Consider the following 23,424-nt stretch of genomic DNA (forward strand, 5'->3'; position numbering starts at 1 on the left):
AGAGGAGTCTGGGTGAAGTTTAACCCAAATAATTCCGTGGAAAAAAATGAGACTCTCTTCTTTTGTGACCTTGAACTCTTGATATCAGCCAGGAGTAAGACCCAGCTGGCCTAGACCCTTATTATCAAAATGTGGTCCCCAGACCAGCTGCATTGATAACTCCTGGGAGCTGACTAGAGGGGCACAGTCTCCGGTGCCACCCCAGACCCTGACTCAAAATTCTCATCGTATCTCATGAGTACGACCCCATCACGGGCTGAGGAAATATCATTGACTTAGGAACATAGTAGAAGAAAAGAAGGAGGGTAGTTATTGGTCACTTTGCTCCTTCCTTCCTTTCTCATTCATTCCTTCCTCCTCCTCCTCCCTTCCTTCTTCTATGCATCCATTCAACAAGTATTCTTTGAGTGCCCCCTCTAGGCTGTGAGCTGTGACCTGCTAGTTAAATGGGGTTAGTAAAGAGACCCAGGGTGATGATTAACCACCAGGCTTTTCCTGTTTCCCCTCCTCCAGCAATTTTCTGTCCTTACTTCCCCCACCGCCAGAAGACACATCGCACACACCGTGGGATTGCTGGTACACGACATTGGTTGGGACAGGAACCTACTTGTTAGACTGCTAACAGCCCGATGGGTGTGTGTGCGCTGGATTCCTGAAAAAGCCTGGTACAGGGTGTGGGGTTAGGGTGGTGGGAAACGGACATCCGTCGAAATTCATTACCACTAGGGGACACCAGCTTGCCCCTTTTGAGAGGGTGGGTCTTTGAGAGGCACAAGGAATGCCTGCCCTGCATGTTAACCCTGGGTCTCTCAGCCTCTAGGGAATGCTTTCAAATACTCAGTGCCCTGACTTGAAATGCAGAGGATGAGTGACGGTTAGAGTTTGATCTCCTAGATCCAATTGCTTGGAGCTGGAACTGTGGGCAAGTTAAGATCACCTTCCATCCCCTTTTCTGTAACATGGGTGTGGTAATGAGATCCTTAGGACTGTTGTGAGAATGCAGTGAGAAGCATGTGGAGAAAGGGAGCCTCCTTGTAAACACAAGCCTCTGGGGCAGCTGAGGCCATATCAGTCACTCACAAGTTAGTATGAGTTAGAGCTTACAGTGAGGCTTTGATGTGGTGAGGCGGGAGGGGGAAGTTACGGGAGGGGTAAGGGTTTTGAAGGGGGCTGGTCTAGAGAAAAGGGTGTGAGATGCCCTTTTCGAACGCGAGGAAAATACGGCAATGCACAGAACTCTGCCGGTTACCTCTTGGCAAAGGCCAGCCCCGCGCCTTTGCTCCTAGCTGACTGTGTGTTTATCCAATGAAACATCAAACTCATGTCCTCTCATTAACCCTTTGTTTCTTCTTTGTTCCTGATTTAGAACCCCCACACTCTGATTATTTTTAGAGCTCTGAGAAGTCAGAAGTCACTTGTGTTTACAGAGAGGCCCAGCAGCCTTCAAAGATGAGAGGGGAGTGCTCATAGCACCCTGCCCTCTCCCCGGGCCCCAGGCCCCTCCCTTTGCAATACCTTCTGGGGCGCTTGGCTCCACAGAAGAAAAAACACAAAGGAGAGAAATCTCTTCTTTCTCTTAGATGTTTACTTTCTCAGTTTCCCCTGTGACCTGTGTGAGTTACACACACACACGCACGCACACACACACACACACACACACACACACACCACACTTCTATGTTTTCTCCCCCGCAAAGTGGTGAGAAGCAGGCAGCTGCCTCTGCAGTCAATGTTGTGAAATCTGGGCTTTCCTTCCATCCCGCCCTTCCCACTTTCTCCTTTCTCGTCTGATGTCTCCTCAGTACATCCACCCGCAGCCTCTGAACCAGGCTGAGGGTGAGGCCTTGAGCGTGCTCAGAATTCTGGGTGCCCTTCGGTTGATGATCCCGACCAGACCCCTGTCTTTCACATCTGAAGAGCCGTGATCCTGCTATGTTTTCATCTCTGTGACCTAAAGTTTCTGCTTTGGTGCTCTGGAACAAGGGAGCTGGAAAATTCCATATCCTTCCCCCTTTCCTAAACAAGGGTGCCGAGGACCAGAAAGTGGAGAGGCTTTTCTGAGGTCACCCAGTGGAAGGGTCACCAGGGGTCCTGCTGACCCCCCACAGGGTCTTTCCCGCGGAACTGAGCTCGGTGTCTTCCCCCCACCTCGCACCATGGCCCTTAGGAGTGTTACTACATGAAGCCACTCTGAGACCAAGGGCGTACAGGAAAGCAACCACACAGACCGGGGGTGTGAATTCACGCCACTTAGGGTGGGAGGCAGGGTCAAATTTCTGTTCTGGTTTTTTGTTGCGCTCCCCTAGGCAACAGTGCCCAGACTCTTCTGCCATTTTTTGTTCAGAGCTAGTAAGCAGGGTCTGCTTAAATTATGGCTCTGCTCGGAACACATCGTCATGTTTGGATGTGACCAGAAGATTCTATCTCTTCCCTTCATTGTGATGTGTCTACATTGCACCAGGGCAGGACCACAGAAAAAATAGTCCTGCGGCTCTGAGACTATGCGAAAGCACACACACACACACACACACACACACACACACACACTCCCCACATACCCACGCATAGCTCATGTGGACTGTCACAACTGCCACACTGCTGTGTGTTCCCTTGCCTCCCACCCACGCATGTGTAATTTGTGCAGGGGAGGCTGTCTTCTTCAGATTTGAGGGTCTTGGTCACAAAATAGTCTCTGAAATGGAGTCTAATAAAAATCCACCTGGGCTTCCCTTGTGGCTCAGGGACTCTGCCTGCCAATGCAGGAGATGCGGGTTCGATCCCTGGGTCAGGAAGGTCCTCTGGAGAAGGAACTGGCAACCCACTCCAGTATTCTTGCCTGGGAAATCCCACGGACAGAGGAACCTGGTGGGCTACAGTCCATGGGGTTGCAGAAGCGTCGGACATGACTTAGTAGCTCAACAAGAACAACAAAAAGCTACCTGGTACATATAACTTTCATTATCTGCAGAATCTATGTCTTAGGCACCCTTGTAAGTGTTTTCCATGTTGGAGAAGCTCAGCTGCATTTTCTGCCACACTGTAGCCTCATGATCTTGGGAATATAGCTTGAATTTTGATGCCTCAGTTTCTCCATTTGCAAAACAAGAGTAATAATACTCAGCTCTTGGTATGGTACATCTATGCGGGGGTATTCGCATATAATAATGCGGTGTGTGTGTGTGTGTGTGTGTGTGTGTGTGTGTGTGTGCGTGTGTGCGCATGAGTGCTCAGTTGCTCAGTCATGTCCAACTCTTACAACCCCATGGACTGTAGCCTGTCAGGCTCCTCTGTCCATGGGATTCCCCAGGCAAGAATACTGGAGTGGGTTGTCGTTTCCTCCTCCAAGGGATCTTCCCAACCCAGGGATCAAACCCACGTCTCCCACATCTCCTACATTGTAGGCGGATTCTTTATCCCTGGGCCACCGCAGACTCCCATAATATAATGTTGGCTATAAACATACCCAAACTCTTCCTGCTCTAGGGAAGGAGAATAGCAAATGTTAGTTCTTTTCCCTCTTTCTGATGAATTAAGAATATTTATAAGTATGTTGCTGGTGTACTATGCTGGGTTTCCCATCTTATTATCTCAATAACTAGCTATGTGACTTTGGGTAGATGACGCTCTTCTGTTTCACTTTCATCATTCATTCAGGCAGGCAGGCAGGCAGGTAATATTTATGGAATGCCTACTGGGGGCCAGTCATCACTTTAGATGTTGAAGATACTGCAATAAATAAAACAGACCAAATTTTTTGCCCTCATGGAATTTCTAAAGTGATCTAATTAGTTATAACACAAGCAAGATGGTATAACTCTTAACAGAAAGGCTGTGAAGATTCTTCATAGAGTTTAAAAGAAAACATTATAAAAATATGTCAGTCTTAATACATCTAGAAAGGTGCTAAAGTCTGTTCAATTCTCTATGCTATGATTCTTATTTCTAAGGTATATCTATTAGGAATCTTTAGGTTTTAAGTGACAGAAAATTTAACTCAAACTAACTTGAAATCAAACGTAATTTATTGGTTCACATAAGTGGAAAAAAAAGTTAAGCAGAAATGTGGACTTTAGGCAAAGTTTGATCCAGCAGCACAAATCTTTCTACTAAGGACCTGGTTTCTATTCATCTGTCTTCTCTGAATTATACTATGTTGGCTCCAACTCCTACTTGTTCCAAGACTCTCCTATGATAACAGAATTCTATCTAACAACACATCTTAAGTATCTTTACATCAGATGTCTCATAAGAATCCTAAGCATATGCCCAGGGCACCAACAAAGCAAGAAGAAAAAAAGTGATTGTTAAAAGAAGAAACTTGATTTTTAAAATACATTTTTAAAGCATTGAAGTTGTCATAATGGGAAACATAGGAATATTATTTTCATTGCAATCTCATTGCTTTATACCTGAGCATAACTTTTATTTTGAATAACACATGGAATGGTGCAGGGCACCATACTATTTTCAGTGATTGGAGGTCCCTAAAATCTTTATTCAGCCCCTGTGGGCAATCAACAAAGCTCATCTCTTTCAGTTGAAGCCTTGATTCCCAGTGTAGTGTGTGGGTTCTTTGATGGCAAGATTACTGGAAATGGGTAAGAATTAGTAAAGTAGTTTTCAGTTTTATCCACTAGGTCTTTGTGAGTCTGGTTAGTGTGGGTCAGTACTTCAGAGGCTGATTATCCTTACGAGAACTAAAAGCATTGATTTCTGGGCCTGCCATGATGAGGCCCAGACCTCCATGAAAGTCATCGTAGGTGGAGACAGATCTTGAGAGAGCTGTCTCCTTCTTCTCTCTCAGTAATGACAGGACTCCTACTTAATTCAGTCAAAATGAGGCTCAATAGAAGAAAGTCTGGAAGGGAATACAGCCAGTCCTTAGCAGTATTATCTTTAGGTGGTGAGACATGGGTGATTTTCATTCATTAATTCCTTCATTCTCTTATTCCCATATTTATTCATACCTTACATTGTGCTAGGCACCATTCTAGACACTGAAGGCTGACCAGGTTGACAAAGCAAGAAAATAAACAAACAACACCCATCTTCATAGAGTTTACATTCAAGTGGAGGGAGATAGATAATTAACCGAATAAGTAAGTAAAATCGAGTGTGGCAGAAACTGATAAGGCAGGGAAGAAAAACAGACCAGGGAAAATGGATGGGCAATTGAGGGAGCAGTGACATTACAAATCTAAATAGGTGTCCAAGGAAGACCTCACTGAAAAGGTGGCACTCGAATAAAGGCGTAAAGAAAGTTTGGCAGTGGGCCATGTGAGTGTCTGGGGACAAGTGCTCTGAGTAGGAGATACAGCTGGTGCAAAGGCGTTGAGGCAGGCTCTGCCATCCATCCTTCTTCCCCTTTGCCTGTTGGTACGGGAAAGCTGTTCAGTGGCCACCCACACCCAGATAAGTCTGCCATCCCCTGACAAGGTTGACCTTGTATTCTTCCCTCTCTGCAGTGTACAACCAGCTAGAGCTGTGCTGTCCTATATAGACACTAGCTGTGTGTGGCTCTAAAATTGAAATATAAATTAAGAGTAAATAGAATGAAAAATTCAGTTCCTTAGTCTCACTAGCCACATTTCAAGTGTTCAGTAGGGACAGGTGGCTGGGGGCTACCACATTGGACAGCACGGCTCTAGAACATTTTCACGACTATAGAAAATTCTATTGGACAGAGCTCAGCTAGAGGGTGGGACCAGCTCTTGGACATTCCCTGGCTGTCATTCACAGCAAACCATCAGAAAGGCTTGGAGGCTGGGGCTGTGCTGTCAGGGAATTCACCCAATATCTCATGGCCTGCTTCTGGGGGACTCTAAGACACTGGAAAGGACTCTTGGTTGCAAATTACATCCTGACATTCTTCACAATCTCTAGATTCTGAGAGGGAAGCCTGTTCTCATATTCTCCAAAGATAGGTAGGTCAGAGAAGGAAGATCAGCTTAGAGAATCCTGTGCTGTGCACTGAGTCACTCAGTTGTGTCCAACTCTTTGTGACCCAATGGACTATAACCTGTCAGCCTCTTCTATCCATGGGATTCTCCAGAATACTGCAGTAGGTTGCCATTCCCTTCTCCACGGGATCTTCCCGACCCACGGATCAAACCTGTGTCTCTTAGGTCTCCTGCATTGGCAGGCTGGTTCTTTACCACTAGAGTCACCCGGGAAGGCTAGTACCCAATAAACCCAACCTAACTGCAAATAGAGCCACGATACCTCTGGAAACCCAGGATGGAGGTCCAGGCAACCCCGGGAAGGGTTTGGAGCTAGAATTCCCTCCCTAGGTATGTCTCCATGAGGTACTCTTCTCAGTGCACCTGGCCATGGCGATGCAAAGAATTCGTCCCTGCTTGCAGTTAATGGCTGGTGACATTTTTTTTTTAAAGCAACCTTTTATGATTGTATTGTAATTTCCTTTTTATTTTGTTTGGCCATACCTTGGGGCATGTGGAGCTTGCCCAACCAGGGATGGAACCGATGCCCCGTGCAGTGGAAGGGCAGTCTTAAACTGGACCACCAGGGCAGTCCTAATGGCAGGTGACGGTGTGAAGGTGGCCGCCTGGCTTTGGCGGCATCAGGGGGATTTTCAAATACACGATGGATGTTGGTTCCCACAGAAATACAAATCAGAGTTGCACATCACACGTGTGAGAGCAGATGCAAAGTCATAGAAGCTAGATGTGGGGGCACCCAGAGGCCCCCCCAAATGACTGTGAATGGCAGTGGCCAGAGGAGCGCCTCTGTCCTGGCTGCTTGGACTCGTGGAAAGGGTGGGCCAATTCTCCACGGATGGGAGCATTTCATGGGAACTTGGGGATTACAATTCCACATGCCTGGAATCAATATTCTATGCTCGTGTTATAATTCACTTTGCGAGGGAGACAACGCAGCTCTCCGAATTCCTGGATGAAGTCAACCACGTAGCCCAGAGATTAAGGGGATTTCCGTGCTTATAAATCGCACCCAGCGGTGGGTGGGGTGAGAGTGTGGAGGAGGAGGGCAGAGGGGGTGGAGAGGGGGCCAGGGGAGGCTGGGAGGGAGGCTCAGAGTCCCGCAGTGAGGATGGCAAGGCTTCCTGGGAGCCTAACGCGTCACACGGAGCCTCAGCCCAGTGTGATGTCGCTGATGGAAATGACACAAAAGGTGGCCTGGAGTGCCTGGGTTGACTAAAACAGCCCTTATCAGGACTGACTAAAGTCAGCCAGGCTGTTTATGCAAGCACCATAAACAGCCGGGACCCCTCCTGACACCAACATCATCTCCTGCATCTGTAAAGAAGAAAATGAAGGTATTTGTGGAATATTTTTCCCCTCAGACTCGCTACTGAGTGCAGTCTCTGCTTGGTTTTGATCTGCTGCAAGGAGAGTGAGGTAGATGAAAGATCTGGAATGTACCAGGCCCTTTTATATGGGGCGGAGGCAGTCCCCCCACCTACCCCCACTCCTCGTGTGTCCCCTCAGACAGCACTTTCACTTGGGGAGAGAAACCACACAGAAGCTTCAGAGGCAGCGGGAGGTCCTGTCCCTGGCAGGATGGGGTGAGTTTCCCCTGGGAGGGATCTCCCTCCAGCCAAATTGGGCCTCTCACCTCCAGGGCCTCGACTCTGGTGCTGGCCCCGATTGTCAGCGAAAATGCCTTTCTTGGTGTCAGCCAGTTCTCTAATGGGTAACAGTTGATGTCATCGAATCAGCCTGGTGACTGGGCATGATTAAAAGGCGCCGCTTCTTAGGCGGGCTTGGGGATCATGGCTCGAGCGTAGAATTAGTTTTCAGCCCCCCTCTCTTCAGGGAGGGGGCTCAACCCCGCAGGAGAGAAGCCCCCCACTCGTGCTAAGGAAGCAGAGGTAATAACTAATAACCTCCCCTCCGCCCCGCCTTCCCCTAACCTTGTCGTGAACCGTGCTTGTTTTGTTCAAAGAAGTGCTCGTGCAACCAGTCTCACTTTAATGAAAAGCAGACCCCCGGCTCACCGTGGCCCCTCCTTTGGGCAGCAGAGATAAAAACCTAATGGCATGTCAGATCCTTGATGGCAAACCCGCCAGGAAAACAAAATTATCAGGGTAGAGCGGAGGCAGCGGACCATATCTGCTTTTGGACCATAAAATAACATAACCCGATGACCCCCTCATTTGCTGAAGGGGCACCCGGCTGGAAACACCAAGGCCTCCTCTCGCAAAAGTTCCTGCTGCCTGCCTGCTGAGGCCACAGCCCGGCTCTCCAGCAACCTCCAGCTCTTCGGCTTCTTTTTCCCTCCCCTCGGGCAGTTCAGCCCTCATTTCAATATCTAAGGCACAAGCCCCGAGAGACAACGCGTTTATCACCTCACAAATTGTGAGATTCTGACAAGAAAAAGTCCAAAGAAGGTCAGCTGTGTGCAGGCCTGCATGTGTGCACGCGCGCACACACACACGCACGCACGCACTACTCTATACTGAAAAACAAAATGCCCGAAATATCTCCATCAGATAAGAGAAGTCAAAATGCCCCTCACCTATCAGGCCACTAAAGGAGTCTCTTGACAATTCACACAGTGACATTTAATTGCCTCCAAGAGATATTTGGAAACAACTTCAGAAACTGAAGAATTGCGAAAGCTTTTAAAAAAAACAACCCTCTTTTCAGATGAACATTATTATGATCCCAGAGAACTTTCTCAAGTCATGAGGCTGTCTACCAGGGCTATTTTTCTCTTCCTTCCTCTCTTCCTTCACCCTCTCTCCTTCCACCAATCCTGAACATTTACTGAGTACATACCGTGAGCAAAGGCCCAAGAAAGATTCTGCAGGAACCTCTCTGAGCAACATAGAAATAGTCCCTGTCCAATTTCTGGCCACCTGTCTTGGCAGATGCTGCTTCTTACCCCCCACTATCCAATACCCCTTCTTCCTCAATAATAAAACTCCTGGTATCTAGCTGGGTGCTTTCATTCTGGATCTCCAGAATAAAAATTACACATCTCAACTTCTTTTGCAGCCAGGTTTGGCCATGTGCCTAAGTTCTAGCTAATGGAATATAAGCAGAATTATTGTGAGAAGCTTCCAGGAAGTGTTATTAAGAGAAGCATAGGATTACCTTCACCTTCATTCCTGTGGGCTGGAATGTAGATGTGATGGCTGGAGTTCAAGCAGCCATTTAATACCACAATGTGGAAGTCATGTACACCCCATGGTAGAGGAACAAGATAGAATGATCCTGAGATGTTAGAACCACTTCCAAAAATTGACAGTTCCTCATACAATTAAACATATACATATGCTACACTCAGCAATCTCATTTCTATGTTTTTACCCAAGAGACATTAAAAACCTATGTCCACACACAGATTTGCAGACTAATGTTTATAACTGCTTTTTTTCATAATAGCCCCAAACTGGAGACAATCTAAATATCAATGGATGATTAAACAAACTGTGGAATATTCATGCAATAGAATACTACTCAGCAATACGAATAAACTATTGGTAGATATGACAACATTTTGTTGTTTAGTCACTAAGTCATGTCTGACTCTTTTGTGACCCCATGGACTGAAGCCCTCCAGGCTCCTCTGTCTGTGGGATTTTCCAGGCAAGAATACAAGAGTGGGTTGCCATTTCCTCCTCCAAGGGATCTTCCCGACCCAGGGATTAAATCCGAGTCTCCTGCATTGGCAGGCGGATTGTTTACCACCGAGTCACCAGTGTGAATTCATAAAGTACTATATCGAGTGAAAGAAACTGGACACAAAAGACTATACACTTTATGACTCCATGTATATAGAATTCTAGAATGGGTAAAACCACTCCCTCTTTGGTGAAAGATGTCTGGATAGTGGTTGCCTATGAGTGGTGGAGGTCAGCTGGAAAGCGGCATGAAGAAACTTTCTAATATGATGGAACTGTCTTGAATCTCAGTTGCATTGTTGATTACCTGGAGTATACATTTGTCAAAACTCATCAATCTATACCTTCGTGATCTGTGTATTTTACCAGATGCAAATTATATAATAGTACAATACAAAGTATACAACGATAATGATAATAATGATAGCCTTGATCCTGTGGACTTTGTGAAGCCACTCTTTTAGCCCTGAACTATCCACTTCTGAATCTTATTTACGTGAGAGAGCAAAAAACTTCCACCAGTCTTTGTTGGTATTTTTCCATCACTTAGAGCTAATCTACCCTGACAGTACTGCATCTTCTCCGTGTTATTTATATGTGTGGCTGACTCGTCTCCCTGTTCTGGGCAGTGAAGTCAATGGGGGAGAGCTGGCCTAGGAGCCAGGGTACAGGTGGGATTTGACAGTGGGGTTAATCTGATTGCGGCAATGTGGAGAAGTCTCTCCCCCATCCTTGTTCCAGAGCTTTCTAGCCTGAACTCACAGCCTGAACTCATAGCTCCTCTTGGACTCAGCTTTGCAGCAGATCCCTCCCCTCACACCTGGCAGCCCATTCAGCAAGCAGGATCCTACCTTGTGGGGTTCACTTGGGTCAGCCGATTGCTCTTGAATGCTGGTGCTAGGACTATTCTTAGCACACTGCCAATCCCCAGGAGGCTCTGAAGATGCACGAGGCTGAGTAACAGCTGCATCGCGGCTATTACCAACGCTATTATCATCATCATTATCGCGGGGATGCGGCTTTTGTGGTCTGCCAATCAGAGGATGTTTGGGGGCCTTTTCCATAATTGGAAGAACTGGTCCAGGACATACGTGGGTTTCCATTTGGAATGGGAGTGACCTAAAGGGAAGTATGTTTTCTCATACACAGTAGGGGCTGGCATTTCTGGTAGGTCTGGTAGGCAGCTCCCTGCTTAAAGGATTTCATACTGATCCTCTGTCCTTCCCTCATATCCTTCTCAGCCCTGCCACCTCAGCCCTTCTCAGCCTGCCACCCTGTCTCACCAAGCTGTCTCCTCACTGGCAACCACAAATGTTACAATTAGAGATTCATTCCTTTAACTTTATTTTTTCTCAGCCATTGAAATGCAAGATATCTGGGCACATTTGATTGAGGAGGAAATTGAGGCACAGAGACATGAAATAACTTGCTCAAAGTCACATGATGGATAAGAAGCAGAGGTGGGATCCCAATTCCAGCCAGCCACCTTTTGCTGCAGAGGCTGTGTTCATAAACACTTTAATGTAACCCCCCAAATAACAAGTTATTGCTTCCTGAGCACTGGGTGATCCTACCTGCCCAGATATCTTGCTTTTTCATTCAAACAATATTTCCTTCAAATTGATATTTTGAGGTTGCTCTTACTAATATAATTCTCTTTCCACAATATGTTTCCATTTTTAGGATGCATCCGCATATTTCGCAGGTTTTATTTCCCCTCCCAAGCTATTTCCCCAAAGGAAGAAGATGTGGTATCCATTCCCTTTAAAAAACATCAAAAGCAAAACACAACAACTTCCCCCCCAACCCCACAACGAGTTGCTCTTATGCCATCTTGGTGGCTCAGAGACACTGGGACCCAGGGTACCACCCTGGAGGCCTCTGAAACATGTTACCTGGGATTTTAGGGTGAAGATCCTTGAATTACAAGGGGAGCTGCTGCTAAGTCGCTTAAATCGTGTCTGACTCTGTGCGACCCCATAGACGGCAGCCCACCAGGCTCCCCCATCCCTGGGATTCTCTAGGCAAGAATACTGGAGTGGGTTGCCATTTCCTTCTCCAATGCATGAAAGTGAAAAGTGAAAGTGAAGTCGCTCAGTCGTGTCTGACTCTTAGCGACCCCATGGACTGCAGCCTACCAGGCTCCTCTGTCCATGGGATTTTCCAGGCAAGAGTTCTGGAGTGGGGTGCCATTGCCTTCTCCATACAAGGGGAGAAACCCAAACAAATATCATTCAACTATTGCTCATCATGGCCACAGGCAAAGAAAAGATGAGGCACAACCCTGAGAGATGCCGAGGACAAATATCTGAGTGTTTTTGATGAAAGAAAAGCCAGTGTGCATAACAGTCTTTCATATTTTTTGCTGCAACTGTGGAAGATGCTGGAAGCCATCAGCCCCAGACTGGCACTTCTACAGACTAGGGCAGCTGGGAGCCTGCCAAGGCAGGGGTGGGGGTGAGATTTTGGAGAACAGCACCTGGAGTCTTTTTTTTTTTCCCCAAAGAAATGAAAACCACGTGTGTAACTAAGGAGAAGCCTGCCACTCCATAGAGAATTTCCGACTCATACCCGAGAGGAATGGAAGTCTTCTGTGAACTTTGTTTCTGCCTTCATGGCCTTAATGCTCACGACAGTGGTATTTCATTGTTTGTGGAAGTCACAGGAAGAGACAGCCTTGCTTTGGAACAAGACTCTGATGAAGGCAAAGAGGACCTGGCCTCCCACTTGGTTTGGGTGAGGATGAGACAGAAGCAAAAGGACACAGATTTTGAAGGGTGCAGGGAAAGGCAGGGTTCTGACTGAAACCAGACTGTGCTCCAAGCCTGGGGGTCTAACGGCATCCATGGCTTCTTGCCCCCATAGCTCTCTGCCCTGTGACTGGGGCTTCTGATTTCTGACCTGAAGGCTTAGCTTTTCCACAGGGTCAGAGTCAGGGGTCAATCCAGGCCAGCAGTCCACTGGAGCCTTCCCTGAAATACCACAGCCCATTGCTAGTTACACTAGTTTGGCCTAGAGTCTCTCAAAACTTGTTAGTCCAGAACCGTGCCCCCCACCGTGGCACCCCACAACACTATGACTTCTTAAGACTCCTCCATCTGTGAGGCCCCTGATGTATGTTACCACTGTCAGTGCTCAGGAGACCTTTCTCTCTCTTTATATAGCTGGTTCCACCATCCAGTGCCTGCCCAATTCAGTGTGTGACTCTCTAGTGTGCCAGTTTCAAGCAGAGGCCTTAACGGGCATTCCATGTTTCTGTGAAAATTTGTCTTCCATGCTTTTGTTTTATTCTCCATGAGAAGAATATTCCCTGGTGCACTGCTGCCCCTCCATCCTGGATCCTACAATGAGACGCATGGAGCAGAGCTGCCCCAGCCAACCTGCAGATGCACGAGTTAAAAACAAATGCTTATCATTGTGTGTTACTGAGTTTGGGGGTTGCTTGTTACACAGCATCATTTCAGTGGCAATAGCTACCTGATGCACTATTCCTATTTAATATGTCATAGAAATCTAGCACTCCATGGAACTTTTTTGGGAAATGCTGAGTCACAGTTAGTCAATGGCTATGCCAGGAGCATATTTAAGTCTTCTAATTTCAAAGCCTGCTTGTCCCACTGCATCAAGCTGAACAACTGTGTCCAGGGTTGGAAGCCTACCCTGAAACAGTGTTCCTTTAGGGTTTCTTACTGCAAGGAGAAATACAGGGGTGGGGGCAGATGAGGGTTGTAGAGTCTCCAGGCTGGCACTTTGAGGCAGGTTTGGAGCCCTCAGGCAGGGGCACCAGAGCCAGGAAACCCATGAGTGCTGCTACAATTGATCCAGGGCTGAGTTGTTGGAGGCTCTGGATGGCAGAGGTTACGATTTCAGACTTTGTTAAGGCCACTTTCAAATTCTTTCATTTCTTAAACCTGCAGAAGCCACATTATTTCCAAGGTCCTTGTCAGTAGCCTAAATTCAGACCAATTTGCTGAGTCGGTACAAAGTGCAGAATTGATGGTTCAGAAAGACATTAAACTACCTACAACCCTTTAGACCATGTCAACAGATCATCCGTGGCCTCAACAGAAGAAACATTTCATTAAATCTTTGCAGTTTCTCCCCAAAGAGTAGGAATGCCCTTTTATCATTTCAAAGCAGATGGAGGCCTGGCATGATTTTCACTCCAGCTGGGACAGTGGATTCACCTGAGCTAAGCTCTAGAGAGGGCCAGTTAATCTTTATCCAAGAAATATATCTTGAGCACCCTTGGGTGAGGAAGCTTCAGTATGCCACTGGGTCTGCAAGGACTCAGCTGGAAGGGAAGAGAGGTAGGCCAATGCCAATTCCAATGCAGTGTGCTACAACAGTCAGTGAGGTCTGAGGATCCTTTATAGGCAGAAAAGAAACCATCAGGGGCTGTCCATACATGGAGACCACTGTGAAGCTCCCTCTACACCATCAGATAGTAGCTATAGGGCTACCCTCACAGTTAAACTGGGACAAGTGCACAGAATGGGTGTGATTTGTTAGCTATGGTGTGAAGCCCCACCCAGGGGCTGTGATAGGCTGGCTGAAGGGCAAATGAGCTCCCAAATGCCCACCTGAGGTGAATAAGGGCAGGCTCTGGGAGGCAGCCCTGGAATGTGATTGGAAGCTTAGGCAATGCTAAACTAATTAATCCAATCCTTTATCTTAAGCTCTGTTTTGAAAAAAGACCAAAAAAAAAAAAAAAAGGCTGATTAGCCATGGAAACTTCATGAAAAATGAGACCCAGAAGCAGAGGCTGGTGGAGCCCATTGAGCAACTCTAGAGCAGAAGTAGGCTCAGGGTCCTTGAGCAGGTGGCTTTCCTCTGCTCAGGAGCCAAGAGCAGGGCTTCTGGCACTTGAGTGAGGCAAGCAAGGCACCCAGGGCACGAATTTAAGGAGGCACTCACTGTCAAGGTCACGGAAGTGCAACATGGGTACTTGACCGTGATGTGCTGTTGGTATCTCACTTGCTCCACCTAAGTCCCAGCCCTGGCACAGAGGCTAAGGCGCCTGACCCGGATTTGGGAGGAATGTTCTGGATCTTTGCTTAGGCACTCTTTAGTTTTGTGATTTCAAACCAGTTCCTAAATCTCTAACTCCAGTTTTCCCATCTGTAACATGGGGATGGAGTTCCAATCTCAGAGAGGGAGAAAGAAGGATGTTCCTTGCCGAGTACTAAGCACGGAACCTGCAGTGAATGGGTGACGACTAGCTCGACAAGGAGTCTTCTCCACGAGGAGGGAATCCTCATTCAGACATATCTGAGAGATGTTTTTTGGCTTTTGGCTAAGATCAAGTGTAGTATGGGGGCTTCCCAGGTGGCACAGTGGTAAAGAATCCACCTGTCAATGCAGGAGATGCAAGAGACGCAGGTTTGATCCCTGGGTCGGGAAGATCCCCTGGAAAAGGGAATGATAACCCACTCCAGTATTCTTGCCTGGAGAACCCCATGGACAGAGGAGCCTGGTGGGTTACAGTCCATGGGACCACAAAGAGTCGGACACAGCTGAGCATGTTGGAGACTTGAATGCCACCTAAAAAAAAATAAGAATACCACCTAGATGCCTTCTTTTGCTCAGGTCTGTGAATTCAGAGCTTCTGAATTTTGTATCTTAGGTTCCAGACCTCAGATGGTTTTTTAAAAAAGAAAAATCAACTCCTTTCTAGTTTGGAAAATTCCAGGAAAGAGTTCTAATTTGCCTTGTCTTAAGTCAGGCACTACTCTGGACCAATTAACAGCATCCAGTGACCATGGTAAGAAGTGGTCACTCCTATGGGAACTACCAGGTTTTGGGGGGAGGGGCAGGGCAGAGGAGGAAGGAGAGTTTGCAGATAAAGCAACAGGCATCCACATGTAGAGACTGTTGTCATAGTTTTGGTTGCCCAGCATTGGCGTGCCTTTCTCAGAATCTAGGTAGGAGGCAGAGCCCCCACTGGCACTCGAGCAGCTAAAGCTGCATGGTACTCGCTGTAGCAGATGCTGTTGTGCCCATGCAGAAACACTTAGAACGCATGGCCTCTGTATGTGCCAATGTAAGCACGCTGGAATGGCGGGGAAGGGGACCTCCCCTGAGGGGGTGGGGCTAAGGCCACCTTCAACCAATGACAGATGGGAATGGATGGATTTAAACTCTAGTTTCTTGGGACATCTCTGGTGGTCCAGTGGTTAAGAATCCGCCTTGAAATGCAGGGAACATGGGTTCTATCCCTGGTCCAGGAACTGAGATCCCACATGCTGCAGGGCAACAAAGCTTTCAAGCCACAACTAGAGAAGCCCGTGTGCCACAAAGAACGATCCTGCAGCCAAATAAATATTTTACAAACAACCTCCCCTTAAATAAGTCCTCATTTCCTCACTCCTCAGGTGCTGTGTGCTGTGCTCAGTTCCTCAGTCATGTCCAACTCTTTTTGACCCACCAGGCTCCTCTGTCCATGGGATTTCCCAGGCAAGAATATTGGAGTGGGTTGCCATTCTCTTCTCCAGGAAATCTTCCTGACCCAGGGATCGAACCCACCTCTCCTGCATTGGCAGGCAGATTCTTTACGGCTGAGCCACCTGGAGAGCCCTTCTCACTCCTCAGGTGGGACAACTCCAGGTTGCTGCCTAGATGTTCCCAAGAAGGATGAGCCCCCATTGCCCACAGCAGGCTCCTCCCTTTTCCCTACTGGTGCTCCCCGGGATCCCTCTCAAGGAAACTACTTGCAGGGTTCTCATCTGGGGAGACCCAGACTAGGACACTGCCTTTCCAACATTCCTCGAGGTAAGCCATGCACACTTACGCCAGTCCGATCCACCTGCCACAGATTTGAATCTGGAGCTGGAGACAATGAGAATTCTTTCTGGCAGCTGCCATGGTGGCGGCCACATCCAGTTTCCAGCAGATACCAGTGAGCAAAGGAGTCAAGCGTGTGTCATCTGTTGCCAGAATAAGCCGGCTCTCTCTCTGGCCTGGATCTGGCTCCCCAGCTGCCCTCTGGTCCTACCTGCTTTCCAGGGCTAGCTCAGCGATTTTCCCAGCAGCGTGGGGAGTGAACCAGCTAATATCACTTCAACAATTCCTTTAATGCTCCAATTAAGCCAGACTTCGTGCTAAATACCAAGCCACAGTCTAGTAATGTGGCTGTCCGTATCATTTGATCATGAGCAGAGAATGCGGTCGCTGGGCTGGCGAGAACGTCTGGCATCCCTCTGCATCAGTCTGACGAGTCATCCTGGTTTGCGGATCTCAGGCTCTGCTGAGCTGGACCAGTGAGCCTATCTGTTTGAGGGGGGTGGTGTGGGGAGAGCATCTGGTTTCTGAAGCTGTCCGGCTGAGGATCTGACTGCCGCTGCCAGCGGATTCATCCTCAGAGGAGGACGACGGCCAGACCTGGCTCCTCCATAGCCCGCAAATCAACACTCTTCCTCTTTGAAAGAGCAGCCCGAAGCTTTCCACCTGTCACCAAATCAGACTCCCAGGTGAGCTTCCCTTTTCAGAACAAGATGGCAAATGCTGTGAGCTGGGGAAGAAGCCAGTAGGAACATCTTTCTGAGGAGACTGCGCAGAGGAGGGTAATGACAGAAAGCTCAACGTGCAGCTTGGAGCTACCACAGAATCCTCAGTGCAAAGAGGAAACAACGGAAAGCATTCTCTTACCCTTTCGCCTTCTTCCTGGTCTTGATAAAATTAATGTTGCTAACTGCCAGCCTCTTCTGAATATATGCAGAAGTAACAGAATAGACTAGAATAGGAGTTGGGTAGAGTAGAAGAGCCAACTCATTGGAAAAAGACTGAAGGTAAAAGGAGAGGGGGGCAGCGGAGGATGAAATGGTTGGATAGCATCACTGACCCAATGGACATGAATTCGAGCAAACTCCGGGGAATGGTGGAGGACAGGGGAGCCTGGTGCGCTGCAGTCCATGGGGTGGCAAAGAGTCATACATGACTGAGAACGAACGACAATAGGAGCCGACTAGAGTAGATTAGCACAGTCTCGTGCTGTAAAATGTGATTGCTGTTTAGTTTCGAAGTCGTGTCTGACTCTTTTGTGATCCCATGGACTGTAGCCTGTCAGGCTCCTCTCTCCATGGGATTTTCCAGGCAAGAATATTTGAGTGGGTTGCCATTTACTTTTTCAGGGGATCTTCCCCGACCCAGGGATCGAACCCATGTCTCCTGCATTGGCAGGAGGATTCTTTAGTACTGAGCCACCTGGGAAGCTGTAAAGTAGGATAGGATAGGATAGGATAAAATAGGGTAGGCTCAGACAGGATAGGGCAGGGACAGTAGGATAGGATAGTAGAATTCGAGCGTGCACGCTTAGTCGCTAACTCTGGCTTAGACGACCAGGCTCTTCTGTCCATGGGATTTTTCAGACAAGAATCCTGGATGGGTTGCCATTTTCCTCCTCCAGGGGATCTTCCTGACCCGTGGATTGAACCCACATCCCCCATGTCTCCTGCACTGCAGGCAGATTCTTTACCTGCTCAGCCATCAGGGAAACCCTGGTAGTAGGCTAGGATAGAATAAACTGACCTCACTACAGGCAAACACAAACATCTTGCCCAGCGCTTCCTGAGTCAGCCTTTCCTTTGTGAAACAAATGCCCTGCAGCTTTACCTCCAGCAAAGAGGGTGAAAATGAACCAAAAGGAAGTTCCCTTGTTGCTTCAGAGTGGCTTTAGGGGGAGAGTCAGAAAGGCTGTGGTCGGCTGAAGCTCCATTTCCACACTGACACACTCCTCTCTTGTTAATATTTGCACTGAACAAGCCATTTTCTGCACTGACATTTTGCATCTAGTTAAATGCCAACAAATCCAGAGAGATGTGGCTTTGACCTCTGGTTCTGCCCTTTGGACAGGCGTCAGCTGCTGTGGTCCTTTCATTCTAATTTCTGATATTCCCCATTTTGGATTCTTTCACCTCAAACGTGGTTTTTTTTTTTCCAACTGGATGAAATGCTTCCGATTATCTTTGCTTACAATTATCTCTGCTGAATATTTAATTGAGAAATGTTGTTAAAAAGGCATTTGGCGTAAATGATCTAAGTGTATGCGTAGATGTTTCTTTTCTGACAGTAAAGTGGCTTTGAATGATTTGGGGTATTATGAGGGAATTACAGAAAAATTTGTCCTAAAATGTTTAATGTAGTATTTTTTTTTTTTAAGAGCTCATGGCTTTGCTGAATGTGGGAGAGTGCTGCTGAGTATTAATTTAAAGTTCAGGGGGAGGGTGTGGCGTAGCGATGAACTTATTGGCTCTGGAGGAAACCAAGTTTTAAACGTGGTACCCTCCACCTCCTTATCCTTGAGATGAGGAAAATGCGGCATCCTTTCTGCCCCTCAAGGCTGCTCCGTGGCTGCAAGGTAGGGATGAGGGGTGGCTGGGTTCCCTGTCAGCCCACCCCTCCTCCCAGTGTCCTCCCAGGAGCCCGGCGCATGGATCTGAGACCACACCCTGGGACCATAGCTGACAGCCAGCAGGCCCCTTCTCAATACCCTGGGATCAGGACCCATGGAGTTTAGTTGGTCTCCTCAGTTGAATGCTTGCCTGAGAATTGGTGAACAGCTGGCTTTATGCAGAAGGGGTTCCTGTTGGGCAGAAGTATATGGCCTGCTGGGCTAGGAGGCCCTGGCTCCTGGCTCCTAACCTCCCAGGTCTTGGCTGCCATTTCTCCCAAGACCTACCTGAGATGTGTTCTCTGGGGCCTCTGAACTACCCCAGCTTCCTTACTTTAAGGCCCTTTATTTAGCTAGCTCTGAGGGCTTCCGTTTTCTGAAATCAAGCCATCTTCGCTTAAACTGGTGGTCCTCTGAATTCTAAGAGAACTGGGGAGCAAATTGCTGTAAAGCAGTTCCTATGTTCTCAGCAACGTTCATCCTCAAATAAGAGATGTGTCTTCATGAAAAGACAAAAAAGACTGGCAATAATCGACTGAGCGACACGTATTTGGGGTCATGAAACTTTAGGATTAGGGTCAGGCCCTAGAAGTCAGGCTTTTGAAATTCATGAACAGTATGGAAATTACCCTTTATATATATTTTTTCTTTGTTCTAAAGAATGTCTCCCATGCTTATATTCTCCAGGCTCTGTATTCACAGGTTCTCTAGCTGGTCTTCCTCTGTTATTTGTTCAGTCATTCAACAAATTTTAAGTGCCTACTACGTGCCTAGTTCTTTCCCTGGAGGAACTCAGCCATTGGGTGAGACAGGCAGGAAATGGATGAGTATAGCAGAAGAGGAGGGCTCTGGCTGAGGTGGCCCAGAGAAGGTATGGAGCATCGGGAGAAGGTTGGTCCCCCGTACCTCCAAGAGATAAAGCTTGAGCTGAGCCCTGATGGGATTAGACCCTGTGAAGGGTCAAAGAGGAGAGAGCAGAAGTAGGTGGGAGAGCCTTCAGGCCAAGATGTAGGTCTGATGCCTGAGAAAGGAGGGGAAAGGAAGGAAGATGGAGGTAGGAAGAGCCTCAGACACAGCACAGCTCTAAGAAAGTCTCAGCCAGGCCCATGGGGAACCCCGGAGCAAAGGCTGCCCATCAGAAACAGTCCATGTCCGGCAGATCAGTGGGCTGCCCACACCAGTGCCCTGGAATTCCTGCAAGACCCTGATTCTGCCCCAGGAGGAGGAAGCTTTGAGAGTAAGATCAGCACCGGTTTCCTGTCTGGAGAATCCAGTGGAGAAGGGATGGCTGAAATCACCACCCATGATGGCAGGTGCAGGAAAGAGGGCAGGACAGGGCAGCAAGACTACACTCCCAGGACTTGGCATGGCAAGGGTGAATGAGCTTCCTGGGGACCGCATGAGTTCCATGGAAGGTAAGCTGCCTGCTGGAGGTAGGGGCGCCACAGTGAGAGGTGATGGGGTGAGCCACAGCAGGCAGGGATTGAGGGGGTGCCATGTAAGGACAGCCAGAAACTGTGCCACCCACGCTTGTCAGGGATGGTGCGCTGCTGAGGGCTTTGTGTGGAGCCTCCAAGAGCCCATAAACATGCCCCCTGGGAAGGCAGCATCTGGGTCCCTCCTTGGGGAGAGCCCAATGATAGCATAATGGGCAGGCTAGTCCAGTATGAAACGTGCGCTCTTCTCCCCTCCCTCCTTCTAGACTCCAGTGCACCAGGGAAGGAAAGAAGGAAGACTCTGAAACAGCCAAAGAGAGGAGTAGAGGAGTGGAAATGGCACCGCAGAGAAAACGCAGCCTCTCCTCCCTGTTCTCTGTGTGGGTCCCCAAACATCAGGTCGAGCCTTAGGAGAGCAGACTGTGCAATTTCATCCCCAAAGTTTACTCGAATATTTGGGAGCTGGTGAAACTGTCAAGGGATCTAGGGTGGGGGTGGGATGCCCAGATGGTTACAGGTGTAAAGGCAGGTGTTGGAGAAAATTCTCTGTTTCCTATTAGGACCCCATCCACGTCAGTTCATGCACTAGGCTAGCTTTATACACACCTTCCAGCCAGCTACATACACACTGAATTCTTGGCAGGGGATACAATTATCTTCATTTTACAAAGGAGGACACTGACACTCAGAGAATTTAGGGTCCTTGCCCCAAATCTTCAAATTCAAATCATTTCTTTCTTGGTCAAGGACTCTTTATGTCATAAAATAGGAACTTCCCAGAATGATAGGATGCTCTGGGTAGGGGGGTGGAGGGGTACCATGGGCCAACATCTGGTGATGGGATTCTCCTGTGGCATGGGGTGACATAGGTTGGGGGACAGTCTGACATGCCTCCCTGATGACTCGGCCTCAGCCAGCAATGGGCCTGTGGACACGTGAAACGACTTCTCCTCTCTTTTCATGGTGCTGGATCCTGGAAGCATTCGGTTATGGGAGGAGCCTGCTAGAGGCGGCCCTGTGCCAAGTTCACAGCCTCCCTGTAAACCCATCTTTCAGGAGCCTGTAGCCTCCCTCGCTCCCTTTAAGTGTCTCTGTGATCTACTGTGATGGATGCACGAGCGCACATGTACACATACACACATGGCTGACATGTCACACACACACGCACAATCACTCATACACGTAAGTATGCCCATGTACAAATGCAGACCCGCACGCACACAAGCTGCTTTTCACAGGCGTGGAGAAATCAGTTTCATTACTACGCAGGCATATCTCCCCTATGAGTCAAAGTAGCGTACTGAGCACAGAAGGAGGAATATTTTCCTTTCTGAGATAGCTGAGAGGTTTCCCCTGAGGAAATAACTCAGAAAAATGTTGCCTTCGAAAAGCAGATCATTCTCGAAGGGAAATTTCCTGCCCAAACATTTGTTTTCTTGACGTAGAGACAAGTAACCCCTTCCCCCATCTTGGCTTGGCTCCTCTACCTGAGACTCATGGGGCTCCACTGTGAGCCGGAGCAGGTGGCTGTCCCACAAAGACCTGGGCCATTGAGTGTCCTCCAGCTGGGTCTACGTGGCCATTAATCCCCTCTCCTAGTTCATCCCCTCCCTTGTTCTCCTTAGGACTACTTAGGACTTGAACATTCTGAGGCTCCTGCTCAAAGGAATCTCTCCTCCTCAGATAAATCTAGGAGAGATGCTCTAAAGACTGTTGTCTATGGGAAAGGCATAAAGGTATTTAGAAATGCAGGAGATGAACCAGAACCAAATGCCAGGGACAACAGGGAACAAGGGGCAAACAGGGTTGGCCTCAAGCTTCCAGGGAATAGAGAGGGAGACAGAGAAAGAGAGAGAGGAGAGCAGACTCTGGACTCAATCAAAAGAGAGCTGGAAAATGTGTATGAACAGAAAAGTCTAAAGCTATGTATGGGGAGGTGGCAGACCTCTCTCAGACCACAAGGGCTGGACTCTGTGGCCAAGTACTGAATGCCAAATGTGGACATGAGGGTTATCAGTCAAGGGAAGCGACTTGTCTGTTGTCTTGTAGTTGGCTGCACTTTGAACAGTCAGAGGGGTTGTTCTGGGGAAGTTACCTCTCTGGCCTGGAACATAAACACAGTCAAAAAGGCCCAGGGTTGAGCTGGCAAGGGGCCTCTCCCTGGGGAGAGCAGACCACCCACATCATTTGGGAGACCACTTTAGGCTTGTCCGGGAGGCCTTTTGATGTGTCTGTTATACCAAAGATAGTGTTTTGAGGTTCCCAAGTGTTTATTCGTTTGGCTGTCATGTAAAAGACAAACAGCAGGAGAGAGAAAAACTGTTTTAACTCAAGTAATAGGCAAAGACTAAAAATGAAATCAATTCAATGTAATTAACAAGAATCGATCGCCTCTCCTCATTCTCCTGCTAACTATTGAAAGAAAAAGAAAGAGACAGAGATGAGACGGGGAGGGGGAAGGGAGAGGGGATGAAGGAAGGAAAGAAAGGACAGGAAAGAGAAAGAGAGGAAAGACAGGAGGGGAGAGGGAGGGCCATGAGAATAATCAACATAATCCTCTTTGGTGTGTATTAAAAATAATGTAGGGTATTTTCTGGAGGAGGAAATGGCTACCCACTCCAGTATTCTTGTCTGGAGAATCCCATGGACAGAGGAGCCTGGTGGGTTGCAGTCCATGGGGTCACAAAGAGTCGGGCACGACTGAGTGACTAAACTATCAAGATGTTTTCTTATATCCATTAAAAATGCCGTTTCCGTTGGTGTTGGATGTGTACCCCTTCTGGTCTAGTGGTGTATTCTCACTTTGGATGAAGACATGGTACCACAATAACTTTTTTTTCTAACTAAAGTAAAAACAAGAGCAACGAGAGGAAAACAGTGCAGCCATGTAGATGGATAACTACTGATATTCACTCTTAGTATTGGACCAGTAGGAATGGGTGGGCACTGTGGCATTCCTCTACGTCAGCCCTGTCTAAGGGGAGCAGCCATCA

The sequence above is a fragment of the Capra hircus genome (genome assembly GCF_001704415.2).
Source record: "Capra hircus breed San Clemente chromosome X unlocalized genomic scaffold, ASM170441v1, whole genome shotgun sequence".
NCBI classification, from domain to species: Eukaryota; Metazoa; Chordata; class Mammalia; order Artiodactyla; family Bovidae; genus Capra; species Capra hircus.